Source organism: Pinus tabuliformis, chromosome 4_2 (genome assembly GCF_031772625.1).
Source record: "Pinus tabuliformis cultivar Carrire ecotype Pingquan chromosome 4_2, CPIR1, whole genome shotgun sequence".
Taxonomy (NCBI): domain Eukaryota; kingdom Viridiplantae; phylum Streptophyta; class Pinopsida; order Pinales; family Pinaceae; genus Pinus; species Pinus tabuliformis.
Genome location: NC_142304.1, coordinates 624,615,385 through 624,629,445, shown reverse-complemented (window position 1 = coordinate 624,629,445; position 14,061 = coordinate 624,615,385). Strand labels below are relative to the sequence as shown.

The 14,061-nt window shown below is 34.5% G+C and overlaps 1 pseudogene; it reads left to right on the top strand.

Annotated features, from left to right (window-relative positions):
- Positions 1 to 5,750: 5,750 nt before the first annotated feature.
- Positions 5,751 to 6,371, top strand: LOC149170896 (pentatricopeptide repeat-containing protein At4g02750 pseudogene; annotated as a pseudogene).
- Positions 6,372 to 14,061: the final 7,690 nt, after the last annotated feature.

Sequence of the window (14,061 nt, the reverse complement as noted above, 5' to 3'; positions counted from 1 at the left end):
TACGAAACACTCACAGACCAGAAAATTATCGTTTACCTCCAAAACAACGCCTACGTCCCAGCCATAAGACCAACGACCTTCAATGGCGAATACATTCACAGACATAAAAGTAGGCATCATGCAACGAGGTATATTTGTATCCTAGACAATGAAACATTCCACCCTCTCCTTCTGGAGACCTCATCGATATGCGTGGTTATCATATTGATCCACCTGTTGATAGTGTTTAAGATCTCTCCATTATATCTCTGGATTAGGATTTATCACGGAGTTTCGCTGTTTTTGTTTCCCTATTGCAAATATGGTTTTTAGGACTTTCGAGGGGTCGTTTTGGCTCTGAATGTGGATTTTATTAATGTCTGACTGTGCTGTTGTTTCACATATGTAGGGATTATGTTGTTGTGCAACTTAACCACTTTTTAGTGGTTTTGGTTTCAAACATGCATTGTATTTTTTTTATATTTCTTGGAAATTGGGTTCTCATGCACTTGGAGAAACTCTGCCTTTCTTTTTTGGATTGTTAGCACCTAGAGCTTGGCCACATCTACTGTGTGATATCAAGACAAGTTTTGGTATGGCATTTGTTTAAACTGGTCATGGATGGGGTGACTCTACTCTCTCTCATCTATATATCTGTTTGGTAGTCATGGTTCATGGTTTGAACGTTATGCAAGGCTTAAGGATGTGTTGGGGGTACTATGTTGGATTCTTTGTTGCGGGTATCTTCTTATTCAAGAGTTTGGGACGTTAGATGTTTGGTAGACCATCTAGTTAGTGGAACCTCTTCTCTCGCCTTTTCTGGTGAGGTTTTAATCAGACACAATGGAACTTTTCACCCTAGCTAATTTGAATCAACATTATCCAAACAAAGCCAACATTATCGAAACAAAACCTTGTATTTTTTAGCATGTATTTGAGATCCTCTAACACAGAGAATAAGTTGTAGTAATTTGAGATCCTCTAACACAGAGAATAAGTTGTAGTAATTTGAGATCCTCTAACACAGAGAATAGCTCGTAGTAATCAACTTTCTTACTTTTAAAGATTAAATGCAGCAAAGTTTTCATTTGCTGGTGCAATACAAGAGAGTACTGGAAATGAAGCTTTTATTTGAGAAATTTATTTGGATTCGGAACCCTTTGCAGATCCGTACCAACTTCCAAGATCTTAGAATTAGAGTTGTAAGGGTGGTCATCCATTTCTTTAGCCTACAAATGTAGAATTTCTCTCCTCAATTCAAGAAAAACCACATAAAAAAGAACACCTACATAGTCAAACACAAGTGCTAGAATTAACACCAACATAGTCCAACGCAAAGGTCTTGGAATGCTTTTAGCCCACATTACCCAAACCTCGCCTTTGGCTAAACATTCATTGACGAGGAGGCATGGTGACTGCCACACGAAAATAGACTATACACCTACATAACCCATGACCAACAAAACGTAAGTACGAAAAAACTATAAACCCTTGATCCAAAGCGCAAAACCAACAAATCGTCTCCGGAACCCCACTCTAAAGGGAAAAATTCAAACAAATTTTCAAATTCGGGACAACCTAGAGACATAAGGTTCACCACAAAGACAACTTTTCCCCTCAACACAAGACATCGTATCTAAATTTGAATCTAACCAAATTAAAAGGAGTAGACCAAAACAAAACATGAATAATACCCAGAAACTAAAAGCCAATAAAGCCCAGAAGAGAAACTAACAGAATTTCTCCAACAAAGTCTAATTGTAATTCAAATAGACTAGAAGAGTAAATATACTACGAACCCAAAGATTTCACAGAAAGGGAGCAGCAATAACACACCAAATTGAAGACTAAGAACAGAAGAGCGAAACCAAAATACGAGTAATAAATGGCAATCTACGGTATGTGAGATAGAAAGCCTCAGCACACCGTAGTAAGCTGCTCACACCAGAGACCTTTGACACAAGGAATGTGAGCTTTGGTACCAGCCAAGACGCACCCTCGTCCAGAGAAAATTCAGAGAATCATGGTGCCAAACGAAACGAGGAAACGGAGGGAAAAAGTGTAGCCTCACCTCCTTTCACACAAGGAACATACTTCCGGCACCCTGGATCCATAAGCCACCATTTAAAATAACGAGACCTGTGGACCACATCCTTCACCGCCCTTATGACACGCCACAACAAACTTCAGGCCATATGTACAAAACGCCTGATACAAAGATACTCCTTAATCAGTCCCTTTAACACTCCTATCAAGGGATTAATGATAAAAGTAATTACTATAAATAAAAGATATATACATTAAAAATAATCTAATAAGATTTTTCATCATGAAGATTTGTTCTTATTTTATTGGGTAGATTCTCAATTTATAATTAGTATTTTCTTCTAATATTATTAGCAAATACTATGGCTAATTAATACCATGTGTTTACAAAACTATAACACTTGTTTATAGGTCAATTATTTAATTAATGAATTTAATTAAAAATGTGAAAAATACATAATTACTTTGGAAATAAATCTCCTCTCTTAATTTATATATACTACTAAGAATATTTGTGTATATTCTATGAATATTAAGTCCCTACCATCCACCAAATAATTATTTATAATTAAATTAAAATTGTGAAATCCCAATTCTATTTTTACTTTTTTTTTTGTCAAGTTGTCTGTTATCCTCCAAGCTTGACATGTGGCTTGAGAAACCATGACCAAGGGGCATTCAATCCATCAAAGCCAGCAAGGATCGCACTCACCCTGTGCTACGCCAACCCTAAGCTGATTGTGTTTTTTAGCATGTCTCCTCTTCCTAGCATAGGCACAACCACCCTAGTGAGGTTTGATCCTATGTAACCTTGATAACAATGGTCATCGTCAATGAGTTGTACTAGTAGGACTTCACGAAAGCCCAATTCCAAAATAAATATGCCTATCAACATAATTAATATCATAATTGTGACACAAAAACTTACAAGTATATATATATATATATATATATATATATATATAGATATAGATATATATAAATTAACTATATATATATATATATATATATATATATATATATATATATATATATCAATTAATTTATCATTTTTTCTTAAAAAATATTCTAAAGATATTAATTTCAGTGGATTTATTAATAAAGCCTAATCCCGAGAGCATTTCAAGGAGAATTAACCGTGTGACCAATTAAACTAACCATCAACACTTATAAATAAATAATTTTTTGAAATTTTTAATTTTAGTAAAAATATATATACACATCTCCTTTTCACATTAAAAAAAATTAGGTTAACTATTATAATTTAATATCTATTTTAATAATATTAAATAAAATTATTATTTTGCCATTGTTTAAATGTTTTTAAAATTATAATTATTCTATAATATTATTGATGTGAATTAAATTTCATAAATTTAATAATATTTATAATGTGTAATGTCTTCCATAAATGAATTTGCATTATTTATAGTTAATTAGATTTGAAAAAATCATTTTCATGTTTAATCAATAAAATATATTTGTCATATTTTTTACGATGAAAAGTTGGAGAAACGGTTACATTTTATATAATACAAAATACGTTACCGATCCACTTTAACAAAAATACTATATAAAATATCACATTTTTAAATTTTTAAATATTAAAAGTTAACTAGTTATAAGATAAATAAATTATAATATCAAAACAAATTTATATTATATAAAATCACATGGAGATTTATCCTTTCTATAAAAATTATCAGTTAAAAGAGGAGAAAATGCGCTTCGCTAGGGTTTCAACTTGTAATTTTTGAAAATTGTACACATTTTTTTCTCAAAACCTTAATGGTGTTTTCCATATGTAGGCTCTCTCACAGAAAGCATGAACAAGCTATTTGGGAGGGGAGAAAGCCCCTCCTATCATAGCATTGCGGCATGTGAGTCAAGCAATCAGCAACGGGTCGCAGGAGCCACAACTTCTAATGGATATGAAGGAGGAGCCAAAGGTACCCTAGTCCTTGGCGCATAATGGCAAGCGAGAATATGAGGCTAATGTCTTCCAAGAGCGGTGAAAAAGCCACGATTTGTGATTCCCAATAAAAAACTAGAGAATTATCAAAAATTTATGAAATATCACGCCTTGATCTGTAAGTTTATAGGCATTTGGCCCTCAGAACGATATCTAGTAAAATGAATCCAATTAAAATGGAAACCAAAGGGACATATAAATCTGAAGTTAGGGGCTCGGGGTTTCTTCACAATGATTTTTATGAGTATTGAGGATAAGGAGAGGGTTTCGAAAATAGGCCTTATTTTTTCTACAATGCGGACTCTTCATGTGCCATTAGGAAGAATGCTACAATCTAGACTAGGTGTTAGAGTCCTATGGTGATAGGATTCATAATTTTGAATTGGCTAAGGTTAAACCATGTAATACTGTACATATCTTTACTTTCTGGAAATGTTTTCCATATTAAAAATTAAAAAATGTAAAGAGGGTGTGTCCTAAAAGAAATATCAAAGGACAGAAAGAATAAGACTAGCATTTGCACCAGATGTTACAAAGAAAACGCCGTAAGGCATAAAGTGCGGAAATCCATTATCCATGTAGTGTGTGCATTATTCAACAAGGTGGATCTCTTTAAATTTGTTGCAAACATTTATGTTATTGCATTGCTAATTTATTTAGAATCTACTACTACCTCCTCTTCTTGGAATATTAAATTTCTTATCACCCCATGATGACAATCCCTCTAATTATTGGAATCACAATTTCTTCCACTTTAGTGGGTTTACCGTCAACCTAAAGAAACATGAATTTGAGTCACTCAACTAAAAAGAAATTGCTAAATTGCTATTTATCATGTTTTGAGTAAAAACAATTAATAACTCATATTTACAACCCTTGAAATATTTACAACCTTTTAAGTCTTGTATTTATAACTCATATTTATAACCCTTTAAAATGAAACTAACTATCTATATTTTTATTAATAATAAAAAGAATCTTCTTTATAAAACTGACACTCACATGCTACTCCTATTGAAAAGGAATCAATACTCTTTGATAAGCAATATTCTTTGATAAGCAAGGAAAGCATTATACTCGACCTCAGGGAACTCAGTGGGCAAAATTATCAATAACTAGTTAATATTGATTTGCATCAATTTCTTTTGGTCCAACCAACAATTAAAATCCATCCCCTGCCACTACAACAATAATACACCATATATCACCTTCCCATTAAAACTGAGAATGAGCTGCAAGTAACTGTGAGAACGCGGATGCCTCATAAGCATGGAGTTAAGTTTGATCCCTGAGCTTTGCTACAATCCTCAACTGTAGAAATATTGAAATTTTTAAGAAGACTCTGGCCATTTCATAAGCAGCTGAGTTGACAGCAGAGTTTGTCTGTTGCTGAGTCCCAATCATAGAGATGTCTATATGAGTTATGTCAATGTCTAAGTAGAGCTGTTGAATATGGAATGTCGGTGTAAGTCCTCATCTATGTCCAACTTATGTCAAAGCAAGGATGCTACATAGGAACAAAGAATTGGTTAATTGGTTGTGTTAAGTTCATGTGCTGGCCTAGCAACCCTGGAACAGGGCAAACAGGTTCATGCTCAAATAATCAAAGTGGGATTGAGTCAGATGTTTTTGTGAGAAGTGCCATAGTTGATATGTATGCTAAATGTGGGAACCTAGATGATGCACGGCTATCATTTGATAAAATTTACAAACCTGACACGGTCTTATGGAGGCATTACTACTCTTTTAAGAAATGCAACAAGCAGGCTTGACTCCAAATCACGTTACATTTCTTGGTGTTCTGGCTGCATGTAGTCATACAGGCCTAGTGGACAAAGGCTGGCACTATTTCTTATCCATGAGTCAGCATCATGGTATTAGACCAAGAGTGGAGCACTATGTCTGCATGGTAGATATTCTTGGTCGTTCAGGGCACTTGGATGAAGCAGAGGACCTTATCAACTCCATCCCTTATGAGCCTGATGCTATTCTGTGGAAGGCCTTGCTTGGTGCTTGCAGAGTCCATGGAAACCTTGATATAGGTAGACGTGCAGCAGAACACCTTTTTGATTTGGAACCTCAAAATGCAGCTTCCTATGTCTTGCTGTCAAATATTTATGCTGCTGCAGGCAAGTGGGATGATGTTGCAAAGGTGAGAAGAATGATGAAAGATAGGGAGGTAAAGAAGAATCCTGGATGTAGTTGGATTGAAATCAAGAATGTGGTGCACAAATTTATTGTAGGAGATAGATCACACCCACAGTCAGAGAGAATTTATGCAATGCTGGATCACTTGTCTAAGCGGATGAAGGAGGCAGGATATATGCCTGACACAAAATCTGTACTGCTTGATGTGGAGGAGCAGCGCAAGTAACAGAGTTTCGTTGTCACCACAGTGAGAAGCTGGACATTGCCTTAGGGCTTGACAATACAGTTCCATGGTTGCTTACTTGTATAGTCACAAACCTTTGAATTTGTTGTGATTGCCACAACAAATTCATCGGGGGTGAAATTGTTGCTCTCGATGCATACTGATTCCATTATCTCAATTGTGGAATTTGATTTTCGGGGGATTATGATTTATCTATGATAATAATTTAAACTCCCCTCATTCATTAATTCTTCATTTATGATGTAATATTGGAGAAATGACAACAGGTTCAAAACTGCAAAATATTATCTGATATATAAATGGTGCCATCAACAACACAGACCTGTTTATTTTTAAATCAAGGTACAGGATTTATGTGAGAACACTTCTCAAATGGCATGTCACCTTTAGGACAACTTTTCATGCCATTCTTAGTATAAACATATTAGAAGAGCTTGATTTCTATCACATCAACAGGAAACAATGAAACAGCTGAATATCTTTGATGCCTAGGTATGTCTACTACTTCTGACAGAAGCTCTTGTATTATTGGGTTCTTCTCTCATAGATTTTTGGATCTCTGTTAAACACCATTGTTTTTCTACTCATGCATCTTAAGCCTATCTAATAATTTCTATTAACAGAAGAAAGCTTGTGGCTAAACATTTTTGAAAGTGATGAACTTGAACTTTTAAGTTTTTTTGATTTGAGTTTTGGCACATACCAGGAGAAAGTCACAGAACGCAGCATCATATTTTCTGATCTTGTGTCGAGTACTCTATGAACGGAGCTTTCCCAAAGGTAAAAGACAGACATTTTAAAGCAAGTAGGCTGAAAAAACAAATATAATGTCCAACTGAATAGATATAAATGGAATTTGAATTTATGCATCACATTAGGGTAAAGTAAACTAAATTTAAAAATGGTACACTTAACATTTTTTTTTTTGATGTTACAGGGAAGACAAACCTCGCTAGGATGCATCCATCAATAAGCAGCTATATTGTAGGTTGATAAGAGTTCAAAACTTCAAACTTTCAAAACAAGCTAAATTCAAAATTTTGATCAATCTTTCTGTAGGAACACGGTTGACGAACATTGTTAAGATTCACAATCCCTCATTGCTGATTGCTTTTTCTTATCCTTCTGCAGGTTATTGCTTTTTCTTATCCCTCATTGCTTATTGGAATTTATGGTCCATCGTTTGTATAATCCAGAGGAAACAAATGTGAATAGGATAGGGTTAGGGTTGATGAACAATACAGTGATCGATCCGGGCGCTAGAGAATATTTTCAAGATTTTGTGTCAACTCTGTGACAAATATCGCGGCTTTATTGTTGACGTTATGGGTGAGGACTTGGCACTGCACCTTCTAAATCTAATTCTGAAGTATGCATTATTGCATCCAGAAGAGGGGTGGGCGTCTGATTGTCTAATTCTGAAGTATGCGTTATTGCATCCAGAGGAGGGGTGGGCGTCTGATTGTTGTATGCCATGAGAGGGAAGTGTCTAAAATTTAAATACATCTTTGAAAGCACCGCGGCTCAAAGCAGACACAGTCCAGACAGTGATAGTAAAGAGCGAGAGCGACGGAGCGCTGAGTTGATCTACAGTTATCTTCAACAGGCTGTGTTCAATCGGAATGGAGGATCAATGGAATAGAAAGGAGCTGGACAGTGATAGTAAAGAGCGAGAGCGACGGAGCGCTGAGTTGATCTACAGTTATCTTCAACAGGCTGTGTTCAATCGGAATGGAGGAGCAATGGAATAGAAAGGAGCGTTAATTGAACGTAGGGGATGAAACAGTGAAACGGGGCATGCAGGGAAGAAAGACATGAAGAGTCTCTGCGAAGAGTCTCATCGCCAGCAGAAGAGTCTCATCGCCAGCAGGCAGTCTCTGCGAAGAGTCTCATAGCCAGCAGAAGAGTCTCATCACCAACAGGCCAGGCCTGGCCTTTCATGGCCCATTACCATGGGAAAAAAACCATTTTTCTATGAAAAAAACAGATTAAACGAACGGCAGAAAACACCCCAATCATCTAACACATAGAATCAATGGCTCAAGATCACACACGTCACATTTTAGGGATGTCTTTCTCAGAGGGAACACCTTACGGCGTAAAAATATCAAAAAATGAAAATATATGAACCCCAAACACAAAGACAGATCATGAAAGTTGTGAAGTCTAAATGCCACTACTATTTTATTTCTTCTACAAATAATGGTTATGTGTAACTTATTATACATGCCACAACTCATGGTAGTCAATCTACTTAATCTTGACTATTTCATGCTTTAAATTTTATGTTACAGTTAGAAAATAAAATCTAACCAAATAGCTTAATATTGGAAACCCATTAGATAGGTAAAGAAAATAAAAGGAGCTCATCAGTTTAAACTAAGCCCTTGGAATATATAAGGTTAGAAGTAGATAGCTTGTTTTATAAAAGAAAAGGAAAGAAAAGGGTATGCTAGCTTAAATTCACCCAAATAAGTGAAGAAAAAAATCTCAGGGTGAGTAATGGGTAAATAGAAGAAAAGGTTGCTGAAGTATAAAGTTGATTGAACAAAAGCACATGTATCATTCTTAATCATATGTTTGAGTGTGCATGAGCAATTAAAAAAGCAAAAGCAGAGGTTTACAAGTTGATTTAATTGACTTCCACTCATTCATTTCATCCATATACTTACTAATTTCCCCATCGAGAAGTATGTTCTAGTACTAAAAATCCTTCAAGTCATAAAGGCTTAGATCATTTCTCTGATTTTTGGTGGGACCAAACCCTCTGCTTAATGACTTATGGACACAAATTGTTATAATTCCCTTCATTAAAGTCATTTTCCCTCATTACCCTAATAAAACCCCACTTTCCTAAGGTTAAACTCCTTTTGCATATGAAAAGTAAACAATCCCATGTTAAATTCTATTTCATTCAAAATACCCACAAAGAGATTTTATCCTAAGTATAAGTGTATGTGAAGAAAATGCACTTTTATTACATTATGCTTAGTGGTATGTTCACTCTGCTCATTTCATTTCATATTAAATTTTAACATCATAATATAGCTCCCGATATACCTTTTCCCATATATAAATAAATCCCATATATAATACCCCAACCCTTAGTTTAATTACAAATTATACTTTTATCCCATACCCCGACAAAACCCTCTTAGCTCACCACCTTTCGGTAAAGTTAAGATAATCCCTTCATTAAACCCCGTGTGATCATTTAATCCCATGTTTAACTCATAAATAATCCCAAATCACCACGGATTAAAGCTCCGGCCCCCCTCGAAACCTCTGCCCATTTCATCCATGCAAATTTTTCACTCGACTGTCATCCCATCGTCAACACCCAAATTTAATGGTCCACAGCCATATCAGGTTCACCCGATGTCCGACCTTTACCTGCATGATAAAGCGGCATTTCTCGGGCCCCCATCTGCTAAGTGTCAAGCGCTAACATAGATCGGGTGACCTAACCAAAATACCGCCTCCCCCATAAAAACAATGTGATGGCCTCTGATACCGCCTCCCCACTAAACCCGAAACCACTCACTGTTCATAATATAAAATTTCACGTCAATTTACACATTACCCATTAAAACCCAAAAAACCATCATTTTCATGCATTTTACTCAGTTACACAGTGAAACATATCAAAGCCTTCTAGCGTCACTCTGAGCCTCTGAGACATGATTTCACCATGAATTCCCTCCCAAACACCTTCCGGACTCTGTCCACAGTTCTTCCCAGTTTCAGTACAACCTCCGGTCACCTCCTCGCAGACATGTGTTTTATTAACAAATTGTTGTATTTTGCAGGTAATTAGCAGAAGACTAGAGCTTGGATAAATATTTTTGATACTAATCACAAAACTTGTTTACTCGAAGACTCGAAAGGAAATCTATTTAAAAACCTTCATTCAAAAGAATAAAACAGTTATACACAAAACAGAGAAAGAAATCATTCACACAGAGACATTGACTGTTAAAACAAAGGAACCAGACAGAGCATACAGTCAAAAGACAAACAGATCAAACATACAGAAAGTTGATCAATATCCATTACCATATGTTGATACATATAAAAAACTAAATAATTTACTGTTGAAATACACAGTAAAAAGTTAAAATGTATATTAAAAGTAAAAACATAGTAAAGGATATTGATAGGTCATCAAAGTAAAAGTGTATAAGATGAAAGTGTATCAGATGAAAGAGTATCAGTAAAAGTGTATCAGATTGAAAAATCAAAGTGAAGATAAGAGAAAAAATCAGAGCAGGAATGGCACAATTTCCATAAATTCCCTGTTTAAGCCATAATGTTGAAGAAACTATTGTGGCCAAGCCAAGATGAATTTTGAGAAACTGGAGGAGGTTTGTGTTCCTACATGGAAAATATAAAAAAACCATCTCACCTTTTGCACATGTATTACAAAAAGGGAGATAAATGCATATATTCACAGCCTATTTTTTGGTATGTGCAAAGTCTTGTTTTTGACATCTTTTTGCAGAGATTATTGTGAACAAATGATGCTGAATTTTGGGAAACAGAAAGAGGTTTATCTCAACAACATACTTTTCTACAATAACCTCTTTCAATTTTTACATATATCTCTCGGATTGAGATATAAAAGGGTATAATGGGACCCTAATGTTGCAAAATTTCTGGGGCAAAATGCACAAAGGAAGGAGGTAGTTAGTGACTTGGAAACCTCATCATCAATTAGGAGTTGCTATCAGATTCGAATTTCTCTTATTTTTCACCATCAATCCATAAATATAGTGCCAAATAGATTCATTAGTTTTGAGTGTCCTTTATTTAAGTTCTATTAATGTAAAACAGTTTGAGATATTTGTAAAACCAACCTTGATATTTTTTCAAGATATTTCAGTTTAGAATTTGTATAAGTACTTCTTCATTTGAAGTATTTTGAGGTGGATTCTATTAGACATTTCTATAGAATTTTTTATCAGAAGACCCAGAAGGTTATTGTATCATTTGCTAAGCCAACAAGCTAGATTGATGAATAAAGATCAGACATTTCAAAGGATTCATGTGTTAAGCGAATTTCAGACAAGTATTCTCATGTGTTGTTGTCATTTTTCTCAAGTTATTCATAATATTTAATGTTTTTCTCAATCTAAATGTTATAACTGGAATAATATTTTATAACTTGTTTAATTACACTCTGTCTTAATAGTTATGCATTTGAATGTTTTCTTCTGATATTTAAATTAAAGAATTCTTAATTGCTCTTTGGTTTAGATTGATTTCATGAATATCCAAGTTAAAGGATTCTTAATTGCCCTTTGATTTTGATTACCCCTTCATTCCTTATTCATTATCCAGGTCTAAGAACCCTTAACTTCTATCTCACCTTGAGTGAAACCCTTTCACCTCTCTTTCTCAACGATATGAAAAAACTTTTCTATCTTGCCCTTTGAAAGTTTCCTTGAGTGAGTTAGTGTAGTTTGTCGTCCTTATTATTTGACTCCATAGCCAAATGGTCTAAAAGACATCATTTTATCCATCTGTCTAAGCAGATCCCACCACCCAATCTCAAATACAAATCAAAAACCTCTTGAACATTCATAACTAGCCTAAAATCACATAACTAAAACAAAGTTAAATTATAAAGAGAGATCCCTCTCTAAGCATCAGGAAGGCTGGGTCCTGATCTCCAAAGGTGGTTTGTAGTTACCTCCGTGATTTCTTTCTTTAACCTTGAGAAAATACTGAGTGATAACATAATGGCGACTCCACTAGGGAAGAGAACCTTTTCTTCAGAAAAATGACACAAAGACCAGATCTGATCTATGATGGTGGATAGTGATCAGACACACAAAGGTTAAAATCATCCACCTGGTGACTCCAGCTCCAAATCAATTTCATAATCAAGACTCCACTTAAGGAATGAACCTCAAAGAACAGTATAAAAATATCATGATTTTAACTTGGATTGTTATCCAAGACATTATGTTCTTTCTCATCAAGAAATTTTTTCAATGTATATTGTATTTTAGAGAAGATCTTAGATTAATTTTTTATTATTTTCCTTTGAAAATTGTAAATGTATATCCTCCTTGTCCATTTGAGCAACTTTCTTCTAAATCTTATGATGATCATTTTCCGATTGAGGAGCATCGAACAATCAAGACTAATCATACAATCGTTGTACATATTCCTATACCTTGTAAAGTTCCTGATAGATATAAGCCCCTCATGTTACCTCCTATACTCCATGATTTCCCTGATAACTCTCACAAATATCTCCCCATTTTTTATGGAGAAAATGGTATCACTGCCCAAAAACAAATTCAAGGTTTTGGGAATTATCTCGAATTATTTGAGATTGAGGAAGATGATGTTATTATCAGGCTTTTTTCTCCTTATTTGCAAAGTGAAGTAAAGAGTTGGTTCAAGAATCTACCTATGGCAAGCATCTCAAATTTCCAACAGTTTTTCAAATTTTTCCTTGATAGATGGATAATCAAAGTCAATATGTTTGGGATCATAGAAGAATATAATCAGTTAAAAAGACATCCAAATGAAACAATACAACAATTTTATGATAGATTTAATCAAATCTATTATTCAATGCCATCAAATATAAGACCTCTTCCTGATTCAGCTCTCTTGCATTATCCAAAAGCATTTGATCGAGAAATAGAATTTTAGTTAAGAGAAAGAAACCCCTCAACACTGGAATAGATGCAGAACATTGCAATATATATAGAAGTTAATCTACAAATTAGAAGAGAAAAGTTGAAAGCAAGAGCAGAGAAGAACAACATTGCAGAGGTAAAACTCGACATTTTGGTAAGAAAAATAGAGGAAAGGATACAGAAGATCACCATGAAAGATAAAAAAATTTGGTCAAAATCACCATGACACGTTTATTTCTCAAAAAGAAGAGCTTGATAGCCATGAACAAATTCCTACTAATTCCAACTACCATAGATCAGAAGATAGATTTATAAAGAAATATGTGGAGAGGAAATTTGTTGATCTAATGTGTATGTTTGATGACATTACTTCTTTTAATGATTTGCCTAAATATGATCATTATGATGATAATTATGCTCTTCAAATCCAAACTAACTTTATAGACCAATCAGAAAGTAGTTTTGGAAATAAAGGAATTCAGTTTCAGCAGCTTGAAAACAATGATCATCTTATTCACATTAGCCATGAAAGTGAGGAAGAAAGTGCAAAAAATTTGGAAATAAGTGAAGCTTCTTTGCCTCTTACTTTTGCTTCATTTCAATTCAGCAGAGAAAACCTTAAAGCAATAAAAAATAAGCAGTCTTTAGGTATTGATATTGACAACAAATAAGACAATGAAAATCTTAATCAGGATTCTTCAGTTTCACAAGTGCAGTTATCAAATTCTATTGAGACGTCTGATCAGATGACATAGGAAAGTTCTGTTCCAGTATGTTTTGAATCATTTCAGTTTTTAAAGTAAATATGGTATAATATCTCCAAATAAAAGGATGAACAACATGCATAAATCCATGAAGTCCCATTAAAACCCATATGTAATAGGTTGCAGCAATCCTTCCACGTCTTCAATGATCCAATAGCTGGTATGTTACATGATGAATGCAATCAGAATTTTTATCCATTAATTAATTATGAGATTCAAAATCAAGATGATAAAGGTTTCACCAAACAGACA